The following is a 27,357-nucleotide window of genomic DNA, read 5'->3' as shown; positions in this document are numbered from 1 at the left end:
TCCAAATATGGTCACATTCCGACGTACTAAGGGTTAGGACTTCAGCGTATGAATTTAGGGGTGGGGAATACAATTCAGTCTGTACATATATGTTCAGCCTTAGTAGATTCTTCCAGTGTCTCAAAGTGGTTTTAATAATAAACCCTCCTTCCAGGAGTGTATAAGAGTTCTGGTTGTTCCATATCCTCACCAACACTTGATATTTTGTTTTAAAGAAATCTTTAGGCATATGCTCCCAACCTTTATGTGCTCTTGGTATGACTGAGGGGTTAAGATAATGAAACTGGCTTCGCACCTCTTTTGCAAAACTTGTGTTGCATGTGCAAGGCTCATGGCATCTCCCTTTGGGATGTGGCATCTGTCATCCTCACAGAAAACTTCATTCTCAGACCATGTTAACTAGATCTAGAATTTCTGCTTGCTTGTTTTTACATCCTTAGGTAGAAAGGTAAGTTGGCAATGCCAGTGCCTTCATTTAATTTTTGAAATTTGACTCTCTCCCACACCTGCCCCAGCATTTTGAGAGTAACTCACACCAAAAAGGAGATGTTACCGGAAATCTCTAAGAAGTTAGATCTCTTGATTCTGATGTTGGGACCGCAGCTCTCAGGGTGAACCCTGATAATAATAGCTCTCAGGGGATGTTGACTCACCTGGAGATGTCTTCCAGCCCCAAGAGCAGTGGCTGTTCAATTGGGGCTGCAGCAATTTTCCCTTCCTCAAGCCCTCTCCCATAGCTGGGCCGTGCACGTTTGCTTTTGCACCATCATCTCCAATGGGAGACTTCTGGAAGGACTTTTCCTAACCTTCTGATGACATTTAACGTACATTGAGGTTCATTGCAAAATAACTATTTAAAAACATTTATCCAAACTCCCGAGGTGACACACCCAGTGAGAATCAGAGCTCGGTTCAAAGGCTGTGCTAATGTCAAAACTCCTGCTCTTCCTTAACTGGATTCACAGATGGACACAGAATTAGTGCAGAGAAACTTAGTTACCTTAGCTTGGCATTAAATGAAGTAATAATATTCCCATATTACTACTAAGGAATCTTAACTTTTCTTGATTTGACTGAACCAAATTGGTAGGACACAACCACAGAAAGAAGTTAAAATTTGCAACCAAAGAGAGTAGATTATATCACACAGATCTCAAAACTGTAATTGGCCCTTTATCAAGAGCCACCGGTACAAAACCATTAATGGAGGAATTTAAGAGATTTCCTTCCTGGTACATGTCTGCTGTGGATTTAAGGGAGATATTTTCTGTCATAAACAGAAACTAGAAATTTATGTAGAACATAAATCACTTTATGCCCCTGTATTGACATATTAGTTCAAAACACTACTGGCATGCGGGTGAGAGAGCAGCAGGGAGGAAAATTAGATGATCTGCGGGTAATCTGCTAATTTACAAGTTGAGAGAGGGTATTCTGGCTTGACACCACTTATATTTCTCCACGTGGCCAAGCACAAAACAGCAGCTGAGATGGTGGTTATGGAATTCCTCCAAGATGGAAATGTGAGACCAGCCCTTCTCTCCTCCTTTTCTGCAGGTACTGACCTGCAGAGACTCTGTTGGCACCTGGAAAGTGCCTTATGTTTATCAAGAAATTAATGAATTTATTCTCTTTTTTTAATAGAAATGATGTTATATTGGAACTATTTGGGATAGCAGACAAGATGGATAATAAGTGATTTCAAAGAGCAGCATGGCTCCTCCAGGCAGAAGGCAGTGGCTGGGGGTAGAGGTGAAGTAGAAGGATCAACTTACCTTTTTAAGGAACATCTCTAGCAACCTCATCTATTGCATTTTTTTGCTAAGTCTGAAATAGTTACCCCTGGTGTATATGATTTGATGGAAAGAACAAATGCTCAAATTCATAAAGAGTTTCACTCCTGACACTAATTTAGTATTCTTGGTTTGGAATGTGGCTTAATTTTTACTACTATATGAATGAATACACTACACACACGTGTGTGTGTATGTATACATATAAAGAAAGGAAGGGGTTTCCCTGGTGGCGCAGTGGTTGAGAGTCCGCCTGCCAATGCAGGGGACACGGGTTCGTGCCCCGGTCCGGGAAGATCCCACATGCCGCAGAGCGGCTGGGCCCGTGAGCCATGGCCGCTGAGCCTGCGCGTCCGGAGCCTGTGCTCCGCAATGGGAGAGGCCACAACAGTGAGAGGCCTGCGTACCGCAAAAAAAAAAAAAAAAAAAAAGTGAGGATTTATTAAAGCGTGGGTGAGTTGGGTGGATGTCCCACAATTCGTTTAACTTTATAGTCAATGAAGGATATGTGGCTTGTTTCCAGTCTTGGGCTATTGCAAATATCGATAAAGCTGCTATGAACATTAGTGTACAGACTTCTGCACGAATAAACGTTTTCATTTTTCTGGGACAAACATCCAGTAACTTTCTTTTTTAAAAGAACATTGGTTCTCAAAAATTAAAATAAATAAATAACAAGAATTAAATGAGTTAATAGTTAGAGAATATTTAGCACATTGTTGGAGTAGTAAAGTGCTTATTCATGTCAACATGCAGTAAAATTTTTCTACTATGTAAACAGGCACTATTCTAGACACAGGGGGTACAAAGATAAAAAGATACAGACCCTTCCCTCAACAAACTCACTCATCCTAATTAGACAGAAAGAGAGGAAGGGTACCAGTTATCAGCCTTAGGCTGGAAGAGGCAAGAAGATGGAATAGTTACAGGAACTCAGACGGGGACAGTCATGTGGCAAGAGCCACTGACAAGAGCTGTGGCCTTTGGTCAAAGGATGCAACCCTGGAGACCCGCAGTGAGGGCAGCTGGGGAATCAATACCCTGAACTCCTCTCCTCCCTCCCCCTAGTCTTCTCCCAGCACTTCCCATTGGCAGGACCCAACCCAACTGGAAGCCAGAGGGCAGAGGGCCCTGTGATGCCGTCCGTGCAGGTCAGTGTCTAGGAGTACGGAGCATGATGGGGAAGGGTGCAGAGCAAACCTAGAGGAATCAGTAGACTAGATCCAGCCCACACACGCACACCCAGCTTTGAATCCACTGTTTAACTTTAGGCAAGTTGCTTAATTTCTCTACACCTCGGGTTGCTCACTGCAAAACAAGTGTCATAATGATAGTTATGCAGGTTATCGGAGCATAAACTAGACGATGTCTCGAAAATGCCTGGCAGAGCTCCTGGAACGTGGTAGGCATCATTGAATGTGCTCCAGCCCCACCCCCAGCTGATGACAGTTCTCTGCACTTGTGGCTGTTTTATAGTCTTCATGTATTTCCCAGGAGCATGGTCTCTCCTAGGGTGGTCCCTAGACCATGTGCTTTAGAGACACCTGGGGTCCTTTTCATCACGCAGGTTCATGGCCCCCACCCCAGTCCAACTGAATCATGAGCAGAAGGATGGGAATCTTCATTTCGGATAAGTTTCCCCAAGTGATTTTCATGCACAGTGAAGTTTGGGAACCACCGTCCTAGAAGTCCATATTTCTAACTGACGCCCACTTGGGTGAAGTAGAGGTGAGATTTATCTGTACCTGGCAGCCGTTAGGTATAGTTCCAGCCCATCAGCTCTGGGAAGAGGGCTCTGAGACCAGGACACTAACGGTCTGTGTTGCAGTGGTAGGCCATGCTGATTCTCCATTTTGCTGGCTTTATTAATACCCGAGGAACAATGTTCCCAGGTTTTTAATTAAAAATTCTCTAACATCCAGACTCTAATCATTTTCTAGGTGGGATGTGGGCTTGGTTAGTAGCTGTCTCTGACCCCTACCTTTCAGAGAAAATTTAATAAGCAGAGCAGAAGCTGTTAAAGGGAATAAAAAGCTTTGTGGTTGAGAACAGGTCAATTCTGGGTATAAACAGGAAAAGGCCAAAACTTGGAATAAGACCAGAGGATCTAGGACCTTGCTTTAGTTTGTTAAGGAAAAGTATAAGGAAATTAATCAGCAGTCCGGGACAGACACTGAGCTCATGGCTTGGGTCTTGAATTGGTTAGATCTCAGATTGGCTGGGATAGATTAGAAAGAGCAGGAGCTTAGACAAGAGAGAATTTTATTTGCTTCTCATGTAAAACTGGAGACGGGCAGAGCAGGCCTGGGATGGCGGTTTTTCTCCATAAAGTTCTTGAGGACTCGCTTCTATGGCTTTTGGTCCTGCTCTCCCCCAGATGTGGCCCACGTCCTCATGTTCCAGGATGGAATGCCAGTTGTCACATCCATGTTCCAAACCGCAGGAAAGGGGGAAGAAGGTACAAAGAGTATGGAGCAGCTGACTTCTAAAGAAGGTTTAGAATCTGCCACACAACACATCTGATGACATCAGTTTGGCCAGAACTCGTTCACATGGCCACACCAAACTACAGGTCTAGCTTGGAAACAATATACTACCAAATGGATGATACATTGAGGACAGCTAAGAGTCACTGCCATCGGTTCTGCGTCCTGAGAAACTTTGGACCTTCTTTTCCCAATGGAATGGTTATCATTCAGGTTCCATACAGAAACCCAGAAACCATTCCTGGTATATTTTGAAGAGAAAACTTAAGACAATTTGCAGCACAAGTACAAAAATGAGACAACCCAGAGGTTAACAGCAGTGGGAAGCTTCTACCTTCCCTGGTGCTGGAGGGATAAACGAAGAGACAGAGTTTAGAAGTCAGGGTTGGTTGGCAGAACTTGGAACCCCAGTCGGCCATTCCAGTGGGAGCTAGAGCCAGGAGATGCAGTCCCTGCTCTAGATGCCACCAGTAGCAAAGTGATCCAGGAAGAAATATGCTGGCGTTTCCCTTCTTCTGCCCCTTAGTCTCTTTCTAGTGCCTTACACTGGCTAGAACTGCCTGGAAGCCAGAGGGCAGGGACGTCTGGGAAATGTAGTTTCATGCAAACAGAGTAGGCAAAGAAGAGGAAAGTATGGATCTGAAAGCAAACAGGTGACTAGAGCAGCACCAAGTCCAAGTTGTGGACCAGGATAAATGACTAATAATTGATACCTGGCTAGACATTTTTTCTGGATGAAAATTTTGCAAAACAAAAGTGTCCTTCTGTTGAAAGCAGGGACTTAAACAGATCTTAGTACATCGGTGTTCACAACAGCGTTGTTCACAATTGCCAAAAAGTGGAAACAACCTAAATGTGCCACAACAGGTGAATGGGTAAACAGAATGTGGTATATACATAAAACTGAATATTATTTAGTCATAAAAAGGGATGAATTTCTGATACATGCTACAACCTGGATGAACCTTGAAAACATTATACCAAGTGACATAAGCCATACACAAACGAACAAATACTGTTTTATTCCACTTATATGAGGTACCTAGAATAGGCAAATTCACGGTGACAAAAAGTAGATGTTACCTGGAGCTGGGAGTTGGAGGACAATGGAGAGCTATTGTTCAATGGGTACAAAGTTCAGTTTCTGGGTTACCTGTTAACAAGGAGGGGGGTCAGGGTGGTCAGGATATACTCGACTGTGTCTAAAACAGCTCGGAAATGTCATCAAGAACAAGCACTGAGGATGGTTGTTGACTTTTGCACCCAGGAAGGTTATTGGCTGCTCAGTAAAGGCTGTTTCTGTGAATGGAAGGAGACTCTACACTGAAATGGGATGAGCAGAACAGTCCTTTCTGCATTTCTCCATTTGCTGGCTCAACAGAAGCAGTAAATAAACCCTATTCCCAGAACTATGCTGATAACATTGATGGTGGCGGCACACAAATTAGGAGGTAAACAAAAAGCCGTGTAAATTTCAAGCTCCATTAGAAACACAGGCAGGAAAAAAAAAAAAAATTAACATCTGCCAAATAGAAAAGGTCAAAATTGGAAAGGAAAGAAACTTTCTTTTTGAGATCCTAAGAAGGTACTGCCAACGTCAAAGACATGAGAGGATTCTGTTTCCTCGTTGACTTTGTGAATCATAGAATTCTTGTAAAAACCCTCTTGTCAGTATCTCCTCGAATCAGATATATGGGGTGATGGAGGATGAGCTGCACATTCTCTCTCCTGGAAAAGGAAACCATACAGCGTTTGGAGTAGAGCCACAAGATTCCATTCCAGAGCTGTCTTCTATTTTGTCCCTTACATGTAACTTTTTTTTTAAGAATCTCCAATAATATTTATGGCTTTGGCATAATGCATACGTAGTTTTCTTTTGAAGACTTCACAATGTAAGTTGTCTCTGACATGGAATTGGCATAATAGTCTTGTGTAAAAGACCTCGGGCCCTTTAATCCCTTCGTAAAATGTGTTGCATGCCCCAGATCAAGTCCAGGAAATGCACACATGTCTTTCTTTTAGTTGCTTGTGTTGAGGGGGATGATGCACAAAAGAAAACAGATATTCCTCATAAGTTCTCTGTTATGTCGTGGCAGTACACATTCTGGGTCTTTGATGATGGACAAGCCTTCATTTGTAAATTTAATGCCATATGTATTAACTTAGTTTCCTTCCAGGCATTTTGTATTAGTGAGCATCACATATGGCTTTATAACGCTCCCATACCAGATGCCTGGTTGTTCTTTGATTCAATATATGCAGGAAGAAAAGATGTAAAAGATGTATGGTTATGTATACCGTAACTTTGTGGCTAGGTAATCGGTCAGAAGATCCATCCTACCTGGTGGCAAGGGACTGACCTAGTTGACTTCTCAGGCTTCTGTCTCTAGATGTTATGATCCTGTGGCATATGTTCCCGGAGGTATTAAATTTGAAGAGTCACTCACTAGATGCAGTCAAATCCACCCTCCCTCCCCCAAAACCAAACAGGTATTTTGAAGTATGCATCCATATACACATATACGCATTTCAAGAACAACAGAGTTCTCTCTGAGAATGGAAATACAGTCATGGATAAATTACATTACTGAACTCCAGGCATTAGTTACAGCGGAAAGTGAGAAATTGTAGGAAACTTTTAAAATCAACATGGATTATGGCTTGAATTTAATTGTGTTGCTCAGGGCACTCTGCAGGCTATCACTTGATTATATTCAATTTATCTCTTTATATACCACCACTTACTCTCCAAATGTTTCATCTATGCTCGTTGTGTTTTCTCCAGCTCTCTCATAAGCTCTTTGAGATCAGAGCTCATGTTACACAGTAGAGACTCAATAAATACATTATAAATAAATAAAGGAGGCTACGGCCAGAGCTGGGTGGCGGCGCTGGGTGCTACCGGAGGAGTCTGGCGGAGCCCAAGGCGGTGGCGCTATGGAGTCACTGGAATGGAAGTGTCCAAGTTGGAGAACTGTTACCTTGCAAGATTTGTGGAAGGGCATCCTTTCCAGTGGCATTAAAAAAAACATGGACCTATTTGCCAGAAAACTGCCACTAAAAAACGGAAGACTTTTGATTCAAGCAGACAAAGAGCTGAAGGGACGGATATTCCAACAGTAAAGCCTCTTAAACCCAGGCCTGAACCACCAAAGGAGCCATCTAATTGGAGAAGAAAGCATGAAGAGTTCATTGCCACCATAAGAGCAGCTAAAGGCCTCGGTCAGGCCCTTAAAGAGGGTGGCAAACTTCCTCCCCTCCTCCACCTTTTTATGATCCTGATTACATTCAGTGTCCATATTGCCAGAGGAGATTTAATGAAAATGCAGCTGATAGACATATAAATTTCTGTAAAGAACAGGCAGTGCATATTAGTAATACAGGCAAATGTTCTACTGATACCAAGGGAAACTCGACTTCTCGGACACAGTGTAAGGCACCTGCACTTAAAAAGTCCAGTTCTCTAACCGCCTCATCAGGATCTTCACGATTACCACAGCCAAGTGGCACTAGCAAAACTGTTGTAGGTGTTCCTTCGGGTAAAGCGTCTTCAGTTAACAGCTCTTTGGGAAACAAACTTCGGACCTTGTCTTCCTCCCATAAAGGGATAGCAGCCCCTCGCGTAGGTAACATGGACAAGTTAGGCCCTCCACTCCGAACTGGAAGACATGTGCAGAGGTTGCATGACAGTGATGCAAAATCAGACAGTGCCCTCAAAAGACATGAGTTATTACCCATTTAGAGATCCTGCCTCAGGTGTGCTCGCAAGCAAAAGAAAAACATATACTGAGAGCTACATGGCCAGGGTCTACAAGTAATTTTATTGAAAAAATAACACAACAGCCTTCCTCGATCGAGGGCTACCCTTCCCCAAGCCATTTCTCACACGCTTAAAACACAGAGTTTGCACGGTAAGGAATTCTTTTTAAAAGTCATTTCTCTGTAGAAATCACACTCTGCCCCAATATCACAGACTAGACTATTTACAAGCGTTCACATTTTAAGTATTCCTTTATGATTGTTCTCTCCTTTCTGTCCCTACCCAGGGGCTCCAGTACTTTTCTCTTACTGATCCTGAAGGGATGGGGATGCTGTAGGGCAAGGGGTGGTGGGCTCCTGAGAGCTACTGGCAGCAGCCCTAGGGTGCTATCCCTACCACAGGGTGGCAGATGTGTAAGGGCAAGGGGGGTTGGACACGGTAGGTGGGATGCGGCAACGCCCCCGTAGGCACAGGCATCCAGAGCCCTTCCTGGTCACCATCCTGTGCCCTCTCAGTTGGGGTGGGGGCCAACAGCTAGTTGCAGTGGGGAGGGATGAGCCCAGCCCGGGGTAGAGGGAGAAGCCTCCCACACCTATTAACGGCCAGCAAACTGTCCATCCATCTGGGGGAAACAGACGGGCAGGTAGGCAGGAAGAATCAGGCTTGTTCTGCCCCTAGCTTCGATCCAACACAGGAGGAATTGAGGTTAGCAAACGGCTGAAATGCTCCAATGAGAAGGAAAGGAAGTTCCCACTGTGTACAGCTCCCACACCCTGGGGCTGGAAGAAGGCAGACCTTGCTTGTAAAGCGCTGTAGCCTCCAGCAGCGCTGGGCCCTGGGCAAGCTTGCAAGAAAGCAGGCCAGGCAAGGGCACAGGAGCCAGGCATTCCTGACCAGCACATGCCCTGCCATGCTCCTCGGGGGGATTGCTGGGGAAGGGCGACTGGGAACTCCGCCGTCAGCCGTTGCCGGCCACCGGCCAACTCCTGTCCACATACAAACCAACACCCAACCAGCACTGTAGGGCGGCCCTGCTCACCGTTGAAGGTTCCAGGCCAGGGGAGTTTATTCAGGGTTGTGGGCCCAGCCTAGGTTCCTCGATGGAAGCCACACCTGGAGCCTGGGGGGGGGGGGTTCTTGCTGGGGCCAGGGTGTGTTTATAGCTGCCACCCCCCAGACTCACACTTCATAGAGGATCGCAGGGAAATCCACGTGGATGCGAGGGGAGATCCAGCTTCCGATGCCCTGAGGAATCAGGTTCTCATGCACCCGCCTCCGCTTGGCCTGCTTCTGCCCGTTCTTGGTGACAACTGTCTCCTCATAGAGCTCGTGAGCCATATCCCCGTCGTCGGCATAGAACATGGAGCCGCGGCGGCATGTGGCTCCGAAGCGGAGCACGACCAAAGCTTGCTCAGCGACAGCCGCCTCCGTGCCGCCGAGGCGAAGGGCCGCAGGCCGCGAGCTTTGCGGCCGCCGGCGCGGCCCCACGGCCGCTTCGCTCTCACAGGGCCGTCGGCGCCGCCTTGCGCAGGCTCCGCTGTCTCCCACAACATTTTTTTTTTTTAATGAAAGAAGAAAAGGAAAGACGAGAATTAAAAGATACAGTGGAAAAAGGAATGGGGTTAGTCCACAAAATGTGTGGCATGAGACCCTGTAGATGGACTAGCCCCGGGCCACAAAGTGGAGTTTGAACTTTGTTGTAGGAGCCAAAGTACAGGAGAGGATAGGAGTAGTAACTTGATTCATGATGTCTAAAACAGAAAAATGTATCACTTTCTCTGTGAAAGTACAACTGGTTCTGAGGCCTCAGAAGTTCTCCTTTGATTTCTCATAAGGAGACACAGGATAACTTGTTAACTTCTTAATTAACATCCCTACTGAATCCATACTAAATATGGCAATGGACTTCATAGGGTGTTTTTTTTTAAGATGCCCTCAATGCAGGCCTATAACGTGACATCCTGTGCCCCACCAAAACCAGTTGTGATGTGGGTGTGTTATGTGTAGCTATATATATTGTCTGCTTTTGTTGTAAGCACGTAACATGTACATATTCATTATTCAGATTTAATCCAGGGATGGATAGATTTTCAAGTATCTAAGATGCTAGCTCTCCATCCTGGTTGCCCCTTAGAAAGAAGCATCTGTGGAGCTTTCTAAAAGTGAACACATCAGGGTCCCTCCTTGAGATTTTGATTTCTTTAGTTTGGAGAGTGGGATCTGGGCATCTGCCATTTGGAAAGTTTTAAGAGTGATGCCTATGCATAACCTGAGGATCATAAAGGAATTGGTGAATTGCTGTCTTTTCAGCTAGATTCTTTAATAAATAATGTTGGTCTCAAAAATAAAGAAATAAAAATTAAAATAAATCAATAAAGGAGCAAAGGGCTAGATGAACGTGGCTACAGATTCAAGATGCCACCATTTACATCACAAGATGTGACCTGGGAAATTTAACAACTGAAGATGCTCCCACTTCTTCCTTGGAGGTCATTCATTTTCCCCTCCTCTGGCTTCCATGAATAATATAGATGTTTAATTTTTCCCCCTTTGGTCCTTTGCCCTTTGAATCCACCCCAGCAAAAACGCTCAACTCTATGGCACTAGAAAATGTTGTGAAGAGCTTTACCACGTTCCAACATTTGTGTATTTATATACTTATTTTATTCTTGGCCTTCGTTTGAGCTTTTAAAAATTTTCTTAGTTTCCACTGTCATTTTCTACATGTGTTGCCTCTGCCTTCTTTTTGACAGCTAAGGTACCTTGTTTTTTTCATAAATTTTATTTATTTATTTTTGGCTGCGTTGCGTCTTCGTTGCTGCCCGCGGGCTTTCTCTAGTTGCGGTGAGTGGGGTCTACTCTTTGTTGTGGTGCGTGTGCTTCTCATTGTGGTGGCTTCTCTTGTTGCAGAGCAGGGCTCTAGGCACACGGGCTTCAGTCGTTGTGGCACAACGGCTCAGTAGTTGTGGCTCACAGGCTCTAGAGTTCAGGCTCAGTAGTTGTGGCACGTGGGCCTAGTTGCTCCGCGGCATGTGGGATCTTCCTGGACCAGGGATCGAACCCATGTCCTCTGCATTGGCAGGCAGATTCTTAACCTCTGTGACACCAGAGAAGTCCCTAAGGTACCTATTTTAAATGAGATGCTCCTAAAATACAGGTCAAGGACTCCCTACCTGTAGAAAAACTCTCTAAGGATAACATAAGGAACTAGTGACAATGGTTATGTCCAGGCAGTGTAGAAACGTGGAGGAGAGTGTTTCCTTTTCATTCAGTAACCATCTGTTTGAATCATTTTTGTCCATGAGCGTGCATTGCTTTTATAATTTATAAACTGGTTAAAAGATAAAATATCTATACTCATCATGGCAATTCTAGCAGGTCTTAAAGTTTTAATGAAATATGAATGCAGTTAGTTTATGCATATGTTTATTCTAAACAAATGAACAATCTTATTGTTCTAAGATACCACACTTAATGAATCCAGTATTCCACCTTTTGAAGCATCTTATAGGTATCTGAGATTAAATACTGGTCAGTGATTCATACTGGGGTACGTTTATGGGTGGAAGATGACTGAGCTGCTTTTGTATCTGTAGCTTTCCGCTTTGAATGACACACCCCCAGTGAGCATTTTAATAACACAGGAAGTGTTTCCGTCAGTGGGTCAAGAGAACCACTTCCATCACAGCTTTCCGTATTTTTGTTCATTTTCTTCACTCGTGGCAGTGTTCACACTTGGAACCTGTTTCACATGCTAAGGGTCCTCCACCTCGACTACAGCTTTTTGCTAATTCTTCACATCCCATGGTCCCACCACATTTCACTCTTTGCATTTCCAAACTTTCTCTTCAAGGTTTTCATGTCATTTTGGTCCCAGAGTTTCATTCCCATGTCAGTCTATCTGATCCTGCCTCTAATTTGTCATTAGCATTTCTACTCTGGCTTGTTTGTTTTGAGTTTCTGCAAATAGTTCAGCCATTGTCAGGCATGTTTTAACCTTCAAGTAAATAAATGTCTGCCTAGAAGTGCATAAAGTTATTTGACTCCATAAAAGAATACTCACAAACACATGCTGTTCTTCATAAGCATTCTGTGTTACTGTATTAAGTTGATAATTGGTAAGATATGTTTAAATTTGCACATTGTAGAAACTGTAAGTTTAATTCCCAGCAGAGTAAGTGTATAAATGCTCAGAGTCATACACGATTCTATGGAGATGCACTGCTTATCTGTAATCTGTAACATTTAAAAATTAGCCAAAAAGGCTGAAAGAGGGTTCTTCCTATGTTTTCCTCTAAGAGTTTTATAGGGTCCCGTCTTACATTTAGGTCTTTAATCCATTTTGAGTTTATTTTTGTGTACGGTGTTAGGGAGTGTTCTAACTTCATTCTTTTACATGTAGCTGTCCAGTTTTCCTAACGCGTGTATGTGGAATCTAGAAAAATGATACAGGTGAGCCTATATGCAGGGCAGGAATAGAGACGCAGACGTAGAGAATGGACGTGTGGAGACAGGGTGGCGGGGGAAGTGGGATGAACTGGGAGACTGGGATTGACATATATACACGACCAGGTGTAAAACAGATAGTTAGTGGGAACCTGCTGTGTAGTACAGGGAGCTCAACTCAGTGCTCTGTGGTGACCTAGATGGGTGGGATGGGGGGTGTCGGAGGTCCAAGAGGGAGGGGATATATGTATACATTAAAGCTGATTCACTTCGTTACACAGCAGAACGTAACACAGCATTGTAGACCAGCTATACCCCAATTTTAGAAAAATAAATGCATAGTAGGTAGTCAAAAATAAGGCGTGAAAGAGATCCCCTCCCCCAGTGATTCTCCAACTTCAGTGTGCATCAGAATCACCTGAGGAGCTGGTCGAAACACTGATTGCTGAACTGCTGATTCAGTCGGTCTTCAGTGGAGCCTGCGAATTTTCCTTTCTAACAAAATCCTAGTTGATTCTGATTCTGTTGATCTGGGACCAGATGTTGAGAACCATCGCTATCCCAGTACTCCTCCTGAGCACACAGAAACACTGCATTTCCCAGCTGTGCTTATACTTATGTTAAGACCAAATGACTAGGTCTGGCCCAGTGGCATGTGTATGCCACCTCCAAATCGGGCCACACAGCTCCCTGCGTCGTTCTCCACTCTCTCTCGCCCCTTCCCTGGGCAACAGTGGAGACTATGTATTCAAGATGGTGGCCTGCCGAGATGGAGGGTCCCTAGATCTGTGAGTTTGTGATGGAGGAAAGCTGCCTTACTCACGTAAAGCTGTCATATGAAAGAAGAATAATCATTTGTTATTTATATCAAGTCATTGAGTTTCAGGGCAGCATTGCCTAACTCACCCTGATAGACATGACTTTCACGTGGTCATGAGGTGAGCCAGTTGCCCAGCTCTGAGGCAACTTTTACTATGCAAATTTGAGAGATTGAATCAATCTACCATCTACGCTTCCCCATCCAAAAAAAAAAAATCTATTTAAATTGACTTATATGTACTTAGCTTAGAGCCACATGTCTGTAGGCTACAAAGAGATTGTTGCTAATCTTTCAGAACATCTCCTAAAGCCACTTAGGTACATTTTGGGGTGATGATCTTTCATCTGAACTTTTCCAACTGCCAACTCCTTGGACTCAATCAATATTCTTGATTCTTTTCCCTTATAGGTTATTACAAAATATTGAGTATAGTTCCCTGTGCTATACATTAGGTCCTTGTTGGTTATTTTATATATAGTAGTGCGTATACGTTAATCCCAAACTTCTAATTTTTCCCTCCCCCGCTTTCCCCTTTGGTAACCATAAGTTTGTTTTCTATGTCTGCGGGTCTATTTCTGTTTTCTGTATAAGTTCGTTTGTGTCATTGTTTTAAATAGGTTCCACATATAAGCAATATCATATGATATTCGTCTTTTTCTCTCTGGCTTGCTGACTTGCCTGGGGCATAGTTTACCCTTAGGCATCTTCACAGTTAAGGTTGATGGGCCCTGAGTGACCCACATCTTTCATCGTGGTTATAAGCCTCGAGACCCTCCCAGATGATCCCTGTTGCTTTACCCCATTGCTGGTGATACTTTGCTGAATCTGACCCACCCCATCTCTGGACTCTACCTGGATGTGCATGACCCCTTCCTGTCCCACCAACCTTGAGGAATTTGACCACTTGCCTACTTGGGTATCTGCCAGGCTCTAACACCCCATTTATTTGTCAGTTCTCCTGTCCAGGCCTCCACACACAGCGCACTCCATGACTCAAGTAGACTCTAGTCAAACTCTCTTCGTTTTTCATGCAAATGTTATATCATTGCCCCTATTAATGTCTCCTTCACACAGAAGTGAACCAAAAGCAAAGATTTTTCCCAACTATACCTTATGAAAACTGCACTTCCCTCAACCCTTACATGAAATCAAAGCCTCTAGACTACAGAATATAAAAGTTTCACCTTTTAAAATGGTGTTCATTGTTCTGTTGATAAGTAATCATACATTTATTGAAGAGAATTTGGACATTCAGAAGAGTACCAGCCTCTATCTAAAGATAATTTCTTTTATGTTTATTTTATTGCCATGTCATTTAAATATACCCGGCTACTTAATATTCGGTTGCACATTTAGGCCATCATTTAGTCAAATAATCCAAGCAAATGTTGCTTCTGATTTTCTTATTATTAGAAATAATGACAGGCTGCACATACCTGGTAGTATTTCTAGATCTACCAAAAATCTATTTCTAGATTCTTTGCAAGGGAATCCCTTGGTATAAGTGTATGAACAGTTGATGTAAATACTACAAGAAAGAGCTAAAATATTAAAAGTGGTTGTGTCTGACAGGAAGTTCACTAGATGGGCAACAATGGGCAGATTGCTTTTTTCAGTTATAAGCACTGCATTTGACTTTTTCTGTTTGTGTATTATTACAATTAAAAATAAGCATATAATAAAACTTTTTATTTTTTCCCCAGTGAAGTTATGCGCTCCAAAAGGTGTAGGAACACTTTAAAGAGTTCATATTACATACACATCTGAACAAATTGCCCTTCTGAAAATTCATAAATATTTACCCTCCCCTCAAAAATGTAAAACATTTACCTTCCTGAAAAAGCCTCTACAAACTAGGTATTTCTTTTTCCTTTTAAATATTTTCTAATTAGCTTTAAAATGACAAGCAACTTTTATCTGCATTTATCTTACTGATAAGGTTGAATTGCTTTCCTGTCTGATTTACGGTCCATTTGTATTTCTTCTTTTGGCTGTCCCTGCGACATCTGTCCCTTTAGAAGGTGGTTTCCTTATACCAGTGACATGGCCATGGCTTAAACATTTGGGTAATTCTTCTTTTGGAATGACCATCAGAGTCCGAGTTATTTTTTCTTGGATATTCTTAGGACCAGTTAGTTATATCATCAAGTTACGGACAAATTGCAGAGCAACTGCATGGTGATAACCTCAGTTTTCTTTTGTGGTTTTAAACCATCCATGGCAGGAACTGTCAAATAGGCATTCCAGTTACCTGTGGAGCCACGAGAACGTGAACAGAATAAATACGTGGCTCTTGAAAGCCACCACAGTCGTTTGACTGTATCTATTATGGAAGGCTTCTCACTACATCCACCTCATCATTTTACAGACTTCATATTTAATATATTTATGTTAATTAAAAGTTGTCCATTAGTCTGCATGTCAGTCTGTCACGCAACCTTATACACATAGTCTTATACGTAGCAGACACTTAGAAACTGGATCAAGATTGTAGACCAAGCATATTTTTGACTAAATGTCCTTCATCCTAAGGATTTTTTTGTTTTATTCATCGTTGTATTCCAGGCAGCTAGAAGAGTTCCTAGCACAGACTAGGTGGTCAACAAATATTTATTGACTAAATGAATACATGATGAAAATATAAATGAATGAATGAACAAACCAACACTTCACAATTGGGCATCAAGACCCAAGCTCTGTTTACCTTCTTTTGTAAAATACAGCACAAGACGGCAAATGCTTTTGAATAATGCAGGTGACAAATACACGATAGAGGCTGAATGGCATTAGAAAAAGGGCAAGCTTCACTTCTAAACTGTGGCTCTGTGCCCTCAGGGAATTTACAGTCTAGTGAGAGAGAGAGAGAGACATTAATCAAATGTTCCTACAAATAAATAGGGAATTAACAGATTTTAAGTGCCAGTCATATAACAGGCTTACCTGGCCTGGGTGTTCAAGGATGGCTTCCTTCTCTGAGGAAGGGGTATTTCAACCTCATATGGCAAAGGAGGCATTCTGAACACAAATTCAAAGATGAAAATGCATTGGAGAAACAGAAGGAACAAGAGCCAGGAAGCTCAGACACGGGTGGAGATAAGGGCTTTGTAGCTCTTTGCCATGTGATGAGGGAGAGACACACTGACCCTTACCATCAATAAGGGCTTGGTGACACCTACCTGGTAGGTTTATTGTGAGGATAAAATGTATATGTGTAACTGCTTAATGTCTGGCCCATAGAAATTCCCAGTTATGGTCACTTTTTCCCTCTTTCTTTCCTTTTGTTACCTATATCTTGAGTTCATTAAGAGCCAGAACTTGGTCTTCTATTTCAGTGGGTCCCCCTTAGTGCCTATCCTGGTGTGAACTGCTTGGTAAATGTTCAGTAAACGACAGCTGGGGTTACCATTAGTAACCATTAGTCCGTTGTATACTAGGATTTTACATTTATTTTCTTACTTAGGTTTTTATTTAATAAAAATTGATGTGGATTTATAGTACTAAATTGAGTTTCTAACATCTGATACTTTCATATGTGGAATTTTGCACCTTTGTTATCCATGTGGGATTTGGGATTTGATTGTGTGGTTTGGACATGGTTTTATTTTCCAGCAAGTGGAGTGTTGGTTCTCTCAGAGCTTCAAAGCATCTCTAAGATTTAGAATGATGAAAAAATGTAATCTATATATATTTAATTGCAGCATATATTTGCATCAGCATTTTTCTGATAGCTATCAGAAAAGCATATAGAGATTAAATGAATGCATAGAAGTAAAAATATCCTTTCACCAATAATTTGCTGCTCCAACAACAAAGCAATAATTTAGAACTCTAACCTTGTAATTCAGCTGATTAGAGGAATCCAATTCTCTCTTTATTTCACGTTGTGTTGTATCTAATTGATGGAGAAGTCTAAGCGAATCAATATGCCAAAAACTGGCCTAGACAAACTCCATTTCTTTTGTGTCGTGTATGCCTAGTTTGCCCAATTTTCAAGTAAAAAAAAAAAAGTCTGTTTTATTTTTTCCAACTGCCAAAACTGCAAACTAAAACTGGGTTCTCCCTCTTTCTCTCTCACATAATTACATAATAAAGTTCCCACATTCCAAACTTCACTGACAATTCTGTTGACAATACACAAGATAGAATAGAATGCATCCCAGCCTTCCTTAACTAGATGAGTCTAAACAATTGTAAAAAACAAACTTTAATCAGATTTAATGTACTCAGATCCAACCAGATGCTCACAGCAGATCAGAGGAGAAGGAACACACAAAGTGTCACCTTTTATGGCATGATCCTACATGATCTTTTCTTTTTTTCTGATCATTGATGGTAGATACAAGACAATATTTATACTCCACATATTACCCACAAGTGCTTTTTTTTTTTTTTTTTGGTCTCTTTCATCCTTCACTTTTTATTAAGAAGTTAAGTTCCTGTTTATCTTACCCCTCAGTTCTTCTTACAGATACAGTTTTGTGTACTGGCCTATTTATAAATTATTAATGTCACATTGGAAAAAACCTTTCAGAAACAGGCCCTCCTGACACGGAACTACTGGTAATTTCAGCCAAGCATCAGTGTGCCTGAAGCACACCCAGCTCTAGCAGCGAAGGAAGCCTCTGAATCTTCTTCCGCTAGTGACACAATTAACTTCACGTTCCATTTGCCAGCTACGATGCCCACCTAAGCTGATCATGTCTGTTAAACCCATGTCAGTCTTTTCAGCCTGCTCAGCTCAGGGGAGAGTCAAAATGTATAGCCAGGCTCCCGCGCTTTGGGGTAGAAATGAAAAGATTTGCATTCATCGAACAAGAAAATGGTATTGCTGGCTGTCAATCTGGAAGGAAGAGCTTTTCTCTCCAACGTTGCACAGCAGGTTCTGCTCAAGTCCCTGAACGTCAGCTCATGCCTCACTGCTGAGCAAGCATCTTCCCCACCTAACCTGGCAGGCAGATGTGTCTGACATGAAAGCAGGCTGCCCTCAGATTGAGCAGGCAGGATGCCCCAAATTGGGGGCCAGCTCTGTTCAACTGAGTAGGTTGCACTGCAGCTTTCTCTAGTGGGAGTTTACGATGAGATTTGAGCTGTGCCTTCAATGCCAAGGAAATCGAGCGGGAGAAGAGTCTGACAGAGCTGGCTTGTGTGTGAAGACGCAGCGAGGGGCACGTCATTTCTCCCACTGGCATCCGACACCCCTTCCCTTCTCCCTGCCACATCCCATCCATCATGGAGACCCGAGTGGACCGATACAGTGGTTATGAAGGGAGTTGGCATTGCTTGGAGCCCCAGGGCCCCAGAAAATATCACAGTTGGGACCTATAATTTGACTGTGCATGGGGGTGTTTTGCATTTCACATCTTCATCTGGCTTCTAGCAGCACACATCTGGCTCTGATTTTCACTAAAGTGTTAAAAAAAAAAAGAAAAGGAAAGGAAAAAGAGCAAACTGGCTGTGGTAATCCTGAAGAAGTTATAATTTCCTAAGAGGATCAATCTGCTAAGAAAAACATCTATTTCCAAACCAAATATAAATTGACTCCTATATTTTCTGTTTTCAGTTGTATACGTTGTCTTTTCATTCACAAATATTGATTAAATGCCTAGTCTGTGCCACCACTAAGGTGAGCAAAACAGACTTTTTTTCTGGCCCACAAGAAGCTAACCATCAAAGTAACATTCTCTTCAGTTATCGTGAATCATCAGAGTTGGATGTATACAAATCCTTAACATTTCAGACTATTTTACCGTGTCTAAATACCTTACGGCTAAATTTCAGCATCTCGTGTGTAAAATGAGGGGAATGGGTCTGCAAAATCCTTAAGGTACCTGGAAGACGTTCAGCTGGGCTCTGCCATTGGCACCTGTGTGGTCTTGGGGAAGGTGCTTAATGTTTCTGAGTTTCAAACCCTGCATAAGTAAAATGAAATAATACCCAATTTGCAAGGGTTTGGTTTTTTGTGTTTTTTCAACGGAATGAAGATTGAAGTCTAGCCTGGCCTAATAGTAGTGCAGAATAGAAGTAGCTATTATGGTATTCTTGCTGTTTTTTCTGTGACTCTGTAAATACGGCTTTCGAGCCAAGGATTTCAGAATGTGTTTTAACAGATTTACCAAAATCCCCTGATTCTGGTATGCCGCAGTTTATAGTAGTCAATAGAATTCAGTTTCTAAAGCATCTCTCTATAGCATTTTTCTTCTTTTATAGACCCACATGCAGGAGCATGGATGAAAAGAGACACGTATGTTCACTTTTGCCTGGTAAAGCAGGGTCATGCTTAAGATTGCTACGTGCCTACCAAGTTGTCACCAAAGAGCCAGTGACTCCAAAACCGAATTCTGAAGTCACGCTACTTCGGTTTCAAGCAAGCAAAAACACATGACAGTTTACAGAGCTCATTTCTGTTCCTCTGGATTTTTCCTTCCATTGTTAGAAAAATGACAAAGATTTTTCTGGGAACTAAATGGTAATAAATGATAATAAGGAGACTTCAGGAAGTTAGCAGATATTTCCTTTCAGAGCCAAGGACACGTGGAAATCAGGCCTCTGAAACATCAGCCAGACGCTGGAAGCTCTCATGATTTGGTTTCATTAAAGATACCAAAGAATAATTAGACCATGAGGGGAATTCTGTTTTCCATTCCCCAGGGAGTAGGATTAGTAAATGACTTTCCATGTCATTCTTTTTTCCACTTCCTGTTTTGTTCCTGTTTGAGAAAATTGCTAAATGGCGGGAACAGAAAGAGTGCGAATACCCAAGCACCCCGAGCTATGTGGCTGACCCAAGGAACGCTGCTAGTTTTGTTTTATTCTCGCCAGCCAGATCTAGGCTTTCCTGCAGGCCTGGATGGAGATTCTCTTTTCATCTAGACAGCCAAAATGATAGAACTTTGGGACCTTTCCATTGTAAATCCGGAAAAAAAAAAAAAAAAAAAAAACCAAGAAAAAAGGAAAGAAAAGATGTATGCATAGAAATAAAATGAAGTTACTTTATTAGTGTCCCTAACAGCTAGACGCAGTAAAATGCTGTCACAAATAGGAAAGACTGTGAAGGTTTTCATTGTGCTAGGAACTGTACACAATTAAATTGAAATATAAATGTAAGCCAGCATTTCAGTTAAGCCGCTTATTAAAATAATTAGGCCAGTGAAGCAAGGAGTGTGCAAGCCAAGGAAATTGTGAGGTTTGGTTCAAATGCTCTCACTGCAGGTATGTATAGAACTGAATGGGAAAGGAGTTATAAAGCCACAGATTTAGTAAATAAAAAACGTTCTGTGCTGAAAGTCGAAAGACATGGAAAGAACTAAAAAAAAAAAAAATTTTTTTTTTAATCTCTACAGGTTTGTAGTAATAGAAATCCTGAGCTGGAAGGGGTTTTTGTGAAACCATTTCTAAACTGGCCACCATCAAGTTTCTATTAAAACTTATTTTTCCCTGTGAGTTTTACTTTTTGAAAGATTCCCTTTACAATTTGCACTTATTAAGTAGCAATTAACTTGATTTCCCACTAAGTAAAAACATGATCCTCCAATCAGAGTATTGCATTAGCATGGAACACCTAGTGTTCCCTCTTTCAGCTGACACTGGGTTGGCCAACAAGTTCGTTCGTGTTTTTCAGTAAGATGTTTGGCCAACCCAATATAATAGAAAAATCAGATAAATGTAACATTTAAATTTTCCTGTGTTATCTTATCATGGATAAATGTATGATTTCTGTTAGGCTTTTTCTGAAAAGCAAAAATAGGGCAAGGAGGCCCACTGCCACTTTGGAGGGTGACTGGTAGGCACCCACTATCTGTTCCAGCCCCTTTGTTGTAGAGCAGGTTTAATGGCTCAGCCTAAGCTGTACAGTTTAGTACAAGGTCAAAGCTAAAATACAGGTCTCTTGATTTTCAGTCTAGCCCTCTCTTTGCTAAACACCCTGCCGCTTTATAAACTTGTGAGGCTGAGGAATTTTCAGTGCTATTAATTCCAAGATTTTGGAAGCACAACTGCCTTGGAAAGTCTGTAGAAATTGCACTGTAGTAACCCATTTTCTTCTCTGGCCTTCTCATTAAATTTTCTTAATATCAAATTGGTCGTTTTTTTTATTTTTGGTCCCGTGTGCCATGCTGTAATATAAGGGCCACAATTTCTACTTAGCTGATCCACTGTAAGAACTTTTAAGTCATTGAATCTTCCTTATTTGAGTCATTTCGTTTGAGGCGTGCCCCCCACAAACCCTTCTGTGTGATCAAATTAACAGTAAGACCTAGAAAAACTCAGAAGACACCTCTCTTCAATGACTAATTATGTTAAGATGGCTTCTTTCTGCTGAGATCTACATTTGGAATCCAGCTCTATACTCTGTATCTCCAAGCAAGCTGATAAGCAACTCGGATGTGCTGTTGGGACTTAATCAAGAGTGTGTGAATATGATTTGAGTCCATACGAAATATGTTGAGAACTGTGTCCTTTCAGAACTTTAGGGAGAGTGGAGTTGGCATTAGAAAAGTGATAACATTAGAAATACAGTGTGGCTAAGAATTACAATCGGTGACAGCCACTTAGGAACCCCTGAATCTGGTTAGCACTACTGTAAGCTAGGAAGCCATAGTGCATGACTGGACCATCACACCTGGCAATATCATCTTTTTAGACCACCTGAGCATGCAGTGAATGCATGAAAGGTTGCCGTTGCTTATGGAAGCTCTTTGGAAAATGTGGACTCCCTGGATGCCACCTAGGCCCCTCATATCATTTAACTTGGGGTGTGTGTGTGTGTGTGTGTCTGTGTGTCTGTGTGTGTTACGCGGGCCTCTCACTGTTGTGGCCTCTCCCGTTGCGGAGCACAGGCTCCGGACGCGCAGGCTCAGCGGCCATGGCTCACGGGCCCAGCCGCTCCGCGGCATGTGGGATCTTCCTGGATCAGGGCACGAACCCGTGTTCCCTGCATTGGCAGGTGGACTCTCAACCACTGAGCCACCAGGGAAGCCCTCGTTTAACTTTTTATTTATTTTTGGCTGCGTTGGGTCTTCATTGCTGTGCGTAGGCTTTCTCTACTTGGCGGCAAGCGGGGGCTACTCTTCGTTGCTGTGCTCAGGCTTCTCATTGCGGTGGCTTCTCGTCGCGGAGCACGGGCTCTAGGTGCGCGGGCTTCAGTAGTTGTGGCTCACAGGCTTTGTTGCTCTGCAGCATGTGGGATCTTCCCAGACCAGGGCTCGAACCCGTGTCCCCTGCATTGGCAGGCGGATTCTTAACCACTGCGCCACCAGGGAAGTCCCCCTCATATCATTTAAATTACATTTGGAAAACAGAACGTTTAACAAACTACCATTTTAAGGTGCTGCTGCCGAGGAACCTGTCCCAAGGCTGCTTCGTGGAGACATTTGCAAGATCTAGCGGGTGTCTCTCTTTCAACATATCAATTAGGAAAAGAGCAGAGGCAGATGTGATATATTAAATGGCCTTAAGATGGGTGGCTCTGAAAAATCTCATATTGGCAAGAGTAATTCAAGTTGCCAGGTATCCAGACTTTGCCATGTGATGCCCGCAGAAGTCTGCCGGGGTTTGACTGGTTTACTCTGCTAAATGAAACTGCTGATATGACTGTCGCGAGGTGATTAATAAAGTGCATAAATCTTAACTATGGCAAGAAAGAAGATGAATTGACACACGCATAGATTGGAAATGTAATGAAACCAAATTGAACCTACCAGGATTTGCTGATAGAGTACACAAAAACAATACCACGTTTAGTGTTCCTCAAGTCCCGTTTTGTTGGCCTCATTTGGAAAATGACCAGGAAGACAAGTTTGGTGTTATTTTTCATTTTCCTGGCATAAGAGACCTGAACCGGCAACAGAGCAGGAAAATAATAATGACATAGTGAATACGTGCCTCTGGTATTTATCATTTATTATTTATTTCCTCCATGTTAATGGAGCTTGGGAAAAAAAAAAAAAGGTTCAGTTTCCCTCAGAGTTGCTATTGAATGCTATCAGTGATCATATACAAAGTTTTGGTAGTTTTCAAAGTAATTAGAACCCTAGAGCAAATAAACACTAAATGGGCTCTCATCTTTGAAGTTATTTTTTCTAACTAAATAGCTCTGTTCTGCTATCATTATATACTAGTCATTATAAAATTAAAAATCATTTTAAGTGAATGGATGCTTTTTTAAGAAGCATTTGTTTCTTGCTAATTATTATGAGCTAATTTTAGTTTATGATAGTCTTCAAGAAATCTGAAATCACTGCCTTAGAGCTCTAGTCCCCAGTGGTTGCAAGTGTCAATTCTGGAAGGAAAAAAAAAAAAAAACATTGATGGGGAAGAGGGTCCAAAGCAATGAAAACCTGAATTTTCATGACTTTGAAAATATCTGACTTTCTGAAGGTCATCACAGACAGATGGCATAAAAAAAACTGTCTTGTGGACCAGCACAACTAGAAGCTAACTGTGACCTTTGCATGTTAATTAATGTCTCTAAGCCTCAATTTTTGCATTTTTTAAAGGGAGATAATAATATCTACCTTGCAGCATTGTTTTGAGGATTAAAGATAACATCTGTAAAATTTTTCGCACAGGAGCTGACATCATTTTAGTAGCTATAATTATTAACATCACCTATCATCATTTCCATTTTTTCCATGATAAGAAAACGTACTACTGCTCAGAGACCCGAACTTGGTCTTCAGGACAGTCAGTCCTTGGCTTCTTATGACAGTGTTGTTTTTAATGGCAAACTTGTTTCTACCAAGAACGCGGCATTTAAGTTAATCTGGAAAAGTGACAGTTTTCCATGTTATTTTTCTACCCTATGGGCCAAAGCCAGGTGAATGTTGGGAAGAATGTGACTGTACAGGCCGTATGATTTATGAGGGGCTTTCCCATGAACAAGCAAGTTCTTGAAAGCCCACCCAGTCGTAATTTCACACAGGCCTACACTTTCTGAACATCTCTCTCGGACAGTAAGGAAAGCAAACAGTAAAAGAGGTAAACAACAGTAACAGAAAACCAAATCATCCAACACGGAAAACTGCTACAGATGTGCCTCCTAAGTGTCTCTTTTGCCCTAGTTCTCTCTTCTTGCACTCTTTATTACAAATTAATATCATGAGTAAAACAGGTTAATAAAACCCGGGTGCCAGGTGTTTGGTCAGGAGGGAGAGGTGATGAATGTCACCTTCGGGGTTTCCCTCTAACTCCCAGCACTATCCCAACTGTCTTCATCGGTAAACTCTTTCCTTTTACTGACCTTCGCTCTTTGCTCTGACTTCTCATTTTTCATTTTATTGTTGGTTTAGACAACATTCTTCCTGGTTTCTTGGTTTCCAAGTACTAAGTTTGCTGATCGTTCCTTATATTCTAGGCACTGAAATGCTTCACATATATTATCCTAATTAATCCTCAGAACAAGTCAGTATTACAGCTGAGGAAAAAAAAAATGTCGGGTCATAGAGATACTAAGTACCAGGTAAGCAAGTAAGGGCTTGAGTGAGCTCCTTCAAGTACATGAGACAAGGCTACCTTCCTAGCTATATTCAACATGGTGGGTACAGATTGGAATATCCTGATGGAATATCCAGCAGAAAAAGCAAATTTTGATTCTAAGTGTAGATGCTATGAAGGGCACTTAGACTGTGGATCCTTGGTCTGACTTGTCCAAAGTTCAACAGAATCTATCCAGTTCCTTCAGTGCATAGATGTTGATCAAAAGTCACAAATCCAACTGACTCTCATGCTTTCTTCCTTCCTCCTTGGATCCATCCTCTTCTTACTCACAGCTTCCTGGTCCCACCACTCTGGCTTCCCAGGTAAAAGGGGCAGGAGAACCCTGCCAGCTTAGGACACATCACCTCAGGGGCAATGGAAGAACATGCTCTCATCTCAGTGGAAGAAGGGTGTGGTAGTGTAAGCCTTTATTATTTTTCTTAAAGATACTGGAAAGAAAAAGAAAAGCTTGGATGGTTTTCAGCGGAGGGATTGATGAGAAACAGGAAACCACCTTCAGAGATGAAAAGGCCCCAAAAGAGACAAGAAAATTGCCCTCCCTAACTGCATCTCACTCAGAAGAGTCCAACACAGCTTTCTCACATACGCTTCCCCCCGCCCCACCCACTGAACTCAGGCACTACATTTATACAACCAGCCGTGGTGTGTCCTTCACCAAGTATCAGACAAGAGTTGTCACAGGATCAGATGTTTGTAATCGTAAGAGCTATCAATTTGTACACCCACTCTGTGCCATATATGGGACTAGGTCCCATTCAGTCTCTGCAGTAACTCTGTGACGTTGGTAAATTTTTATTACCAGCTTACACGAAAGCCAAGGCTGAACAAGTTTAATCAGATTGTTTACTGACATGTAGTTAGAAACGGGCAAATCTGGTATCGAAACTAAGCTCTGTGGTCTCCCAAGACTGGCCATTTCCACTATGCCACATCGTCAGTGACAGGACAGCTTTTCAAGCATGCCATTCCAAATTCGTGGGTCTTTTTTGGAAGGATGGCCATAAAATAGGGAAAAGGGTTTTAGGAAAATCTGGTGATGCCGCAGTAACCTGAGAAAATAGCATTGGTTTCTCTTTTTTTTTTTAATGGCAACATTCAGCGGTCATTAAATACAACAAACCTTCAAGCTGCTCTATGGCTTTTTCTGCTTACCTACTGCTTTTTTAAAAAATCTGTGTCCTCCCCAAAGTTAGTATGACCGCTATAACATGGGGACTAGGAGATTTCTCAAGGAAGGTTGATTCAAGACTCATCAGTGCCCACAGCATAATTTGGACAAAATGGATTTGCAAACCACTCTGAGTTGGGAGATCCAGTCCAGAAGTCCACCCACGCACCCCATATTCCAGGCTCTTTCTTGTGACCATTCCTGAACAAACATGGCTAAGAGCGGAGAAACTGAATAGGAAATCAGGAGGAGCCTGCCTGAATATAACAGGATATGATACCACATAACACAGACTCTGCACCCAGATGGCAGTTAGAGGGAACTTGGGCCGGATCATTTATCTCTGCCTGGGATCATGTAGTTCCCAACAACAGATGAATTTTTATCCACTGCTTCTCCAAGATTCTCCTATAGCCTGTTTTCTAGAAAACAATGATGTGAGTATCCATATGTCACCTCTGGCAATGTAGGAGAATTTAATGAATTTTATACCATCATTTCCAGTCAGCCTTGATGTTCCATTTTTTTATATACTTATTTATTTATTTATTTTTGGCTGTGTTGGGTCTTCATTGCTGCGCGCGGGCTTTCTCTAGTTGTGGAGAGAGGGGACTGCTCTTCGGTGCAGTGGCTTCTCTTGTGGAGCACGGGCTCTAAGCGTGTGGGCTTCAGTAGTTGTGGCACACAGGCTCTAGAGCACAGGCTCAGTAGTTGTGGTACACGGGCTTAGTTGCTCTGTGGCATGTGGGATCTTGCTGACCGGGGCTCGAACCTATGTCCCCTGCACTGGCAAGCGGATTCTTAATCCCTACGCCACCAGCGAAGTCCCCTCCATTTTTGTCTAGATAGAGTAAGAGGGACTATCTTGGATTCCTTACGGATGAAGATTGGAGGGAACAGGGATACATCAGGCAATCAGAATCTCTCACTTGTCAATCTAATTGTGCAGATGTTCAAAACAGGATATGCTGCTGCTTGTCCAATTCAGTGTGAAATTTTATGGAATCATATTGCTTGAAGGGAAGTTATGAGATCATCCTAGGCAGTTCTGCCTCAAACCAGGTACACCCCGCAACTGTAAAACAGAGAGATTGGCTTATTGTTTCATCTGTCCTTAAGAAGGGCAAGAAACCTGGAGCCTTCTTCATTTTATCATAAAGGGGGGCAAAAAGTGATCATCAGTGTTGACCATAATGAATCTAAAGGAGTATATTTGGAAAGGCTTCATTTTATAAGCTTGGTGGATAGAAGATTTGGCAGTCTTTTAAAGTCACCTTTATTTTACCCATTTTCTTGACATGAAATCTATGACTCATAGTCACCTTTGTTCTTTGAAAATGAGCTCCCACATCTTCCAGAATGTGATACATTTTACTTTAGGGTGCCAGCAG

At 42.3% G+C, this 27,357-nt stretch overlaps 1 protein-coding gene and 2 pseudogenes across 3 annotated transcripts in view; 2 read left to right on the top strand and 1 right to left on the bottom strand.

The window, feature by feature from the left end:
* The window catches only part of SAMD12 (sterile alpha motif domain containing 12), a gene marked incomplete at its 5' end in the record, with an annotated part of 358,805 nt that overhangs the window by 256,967 nt on the left and 74,481 nt on the right, over positions 1-27,357 (top strand). The gene's annotated exons all lie outside the window — the stretch shown is intronic.
* On the top strand, positions 1,355-8,097 carry LOC309974392 (zinc finger C2HC domain-containing protein 1A-like; annotated as a pseudogene). Its single transcript has 2 exons — positions 1,355-1,399; positions 7,142-8,097. The product of its transcript is annotated as a zinc finger C2HC domain-containing protein 1A-like (transcript).
* On the bottom strand, positions 9,219-9,744 carry LOC309974090 (tumor suppressor candidate 2-like; annotated as a pseudogene). The gene has a single exon. The product of its transcript is annotated as a tumor suppressor candidate 2-like (transcript).

This window comes from Leucopleurus acutus (assembly GCF_964270905.1).
Source record: "Leucopleurus acutus genome assembly, chromosome: 17".
NCBI lineage: Eukaryota > Metazoa > Chordata > Mammalia > Artiodactyla > Delphinidae > Leucopleurus > Leucopleurus acutus.
The sequence above is the reverse complement of the archived record's forward strand: the minus strand, read 5'-3'. Positions and strand labels throughout refer to the sequence as shown.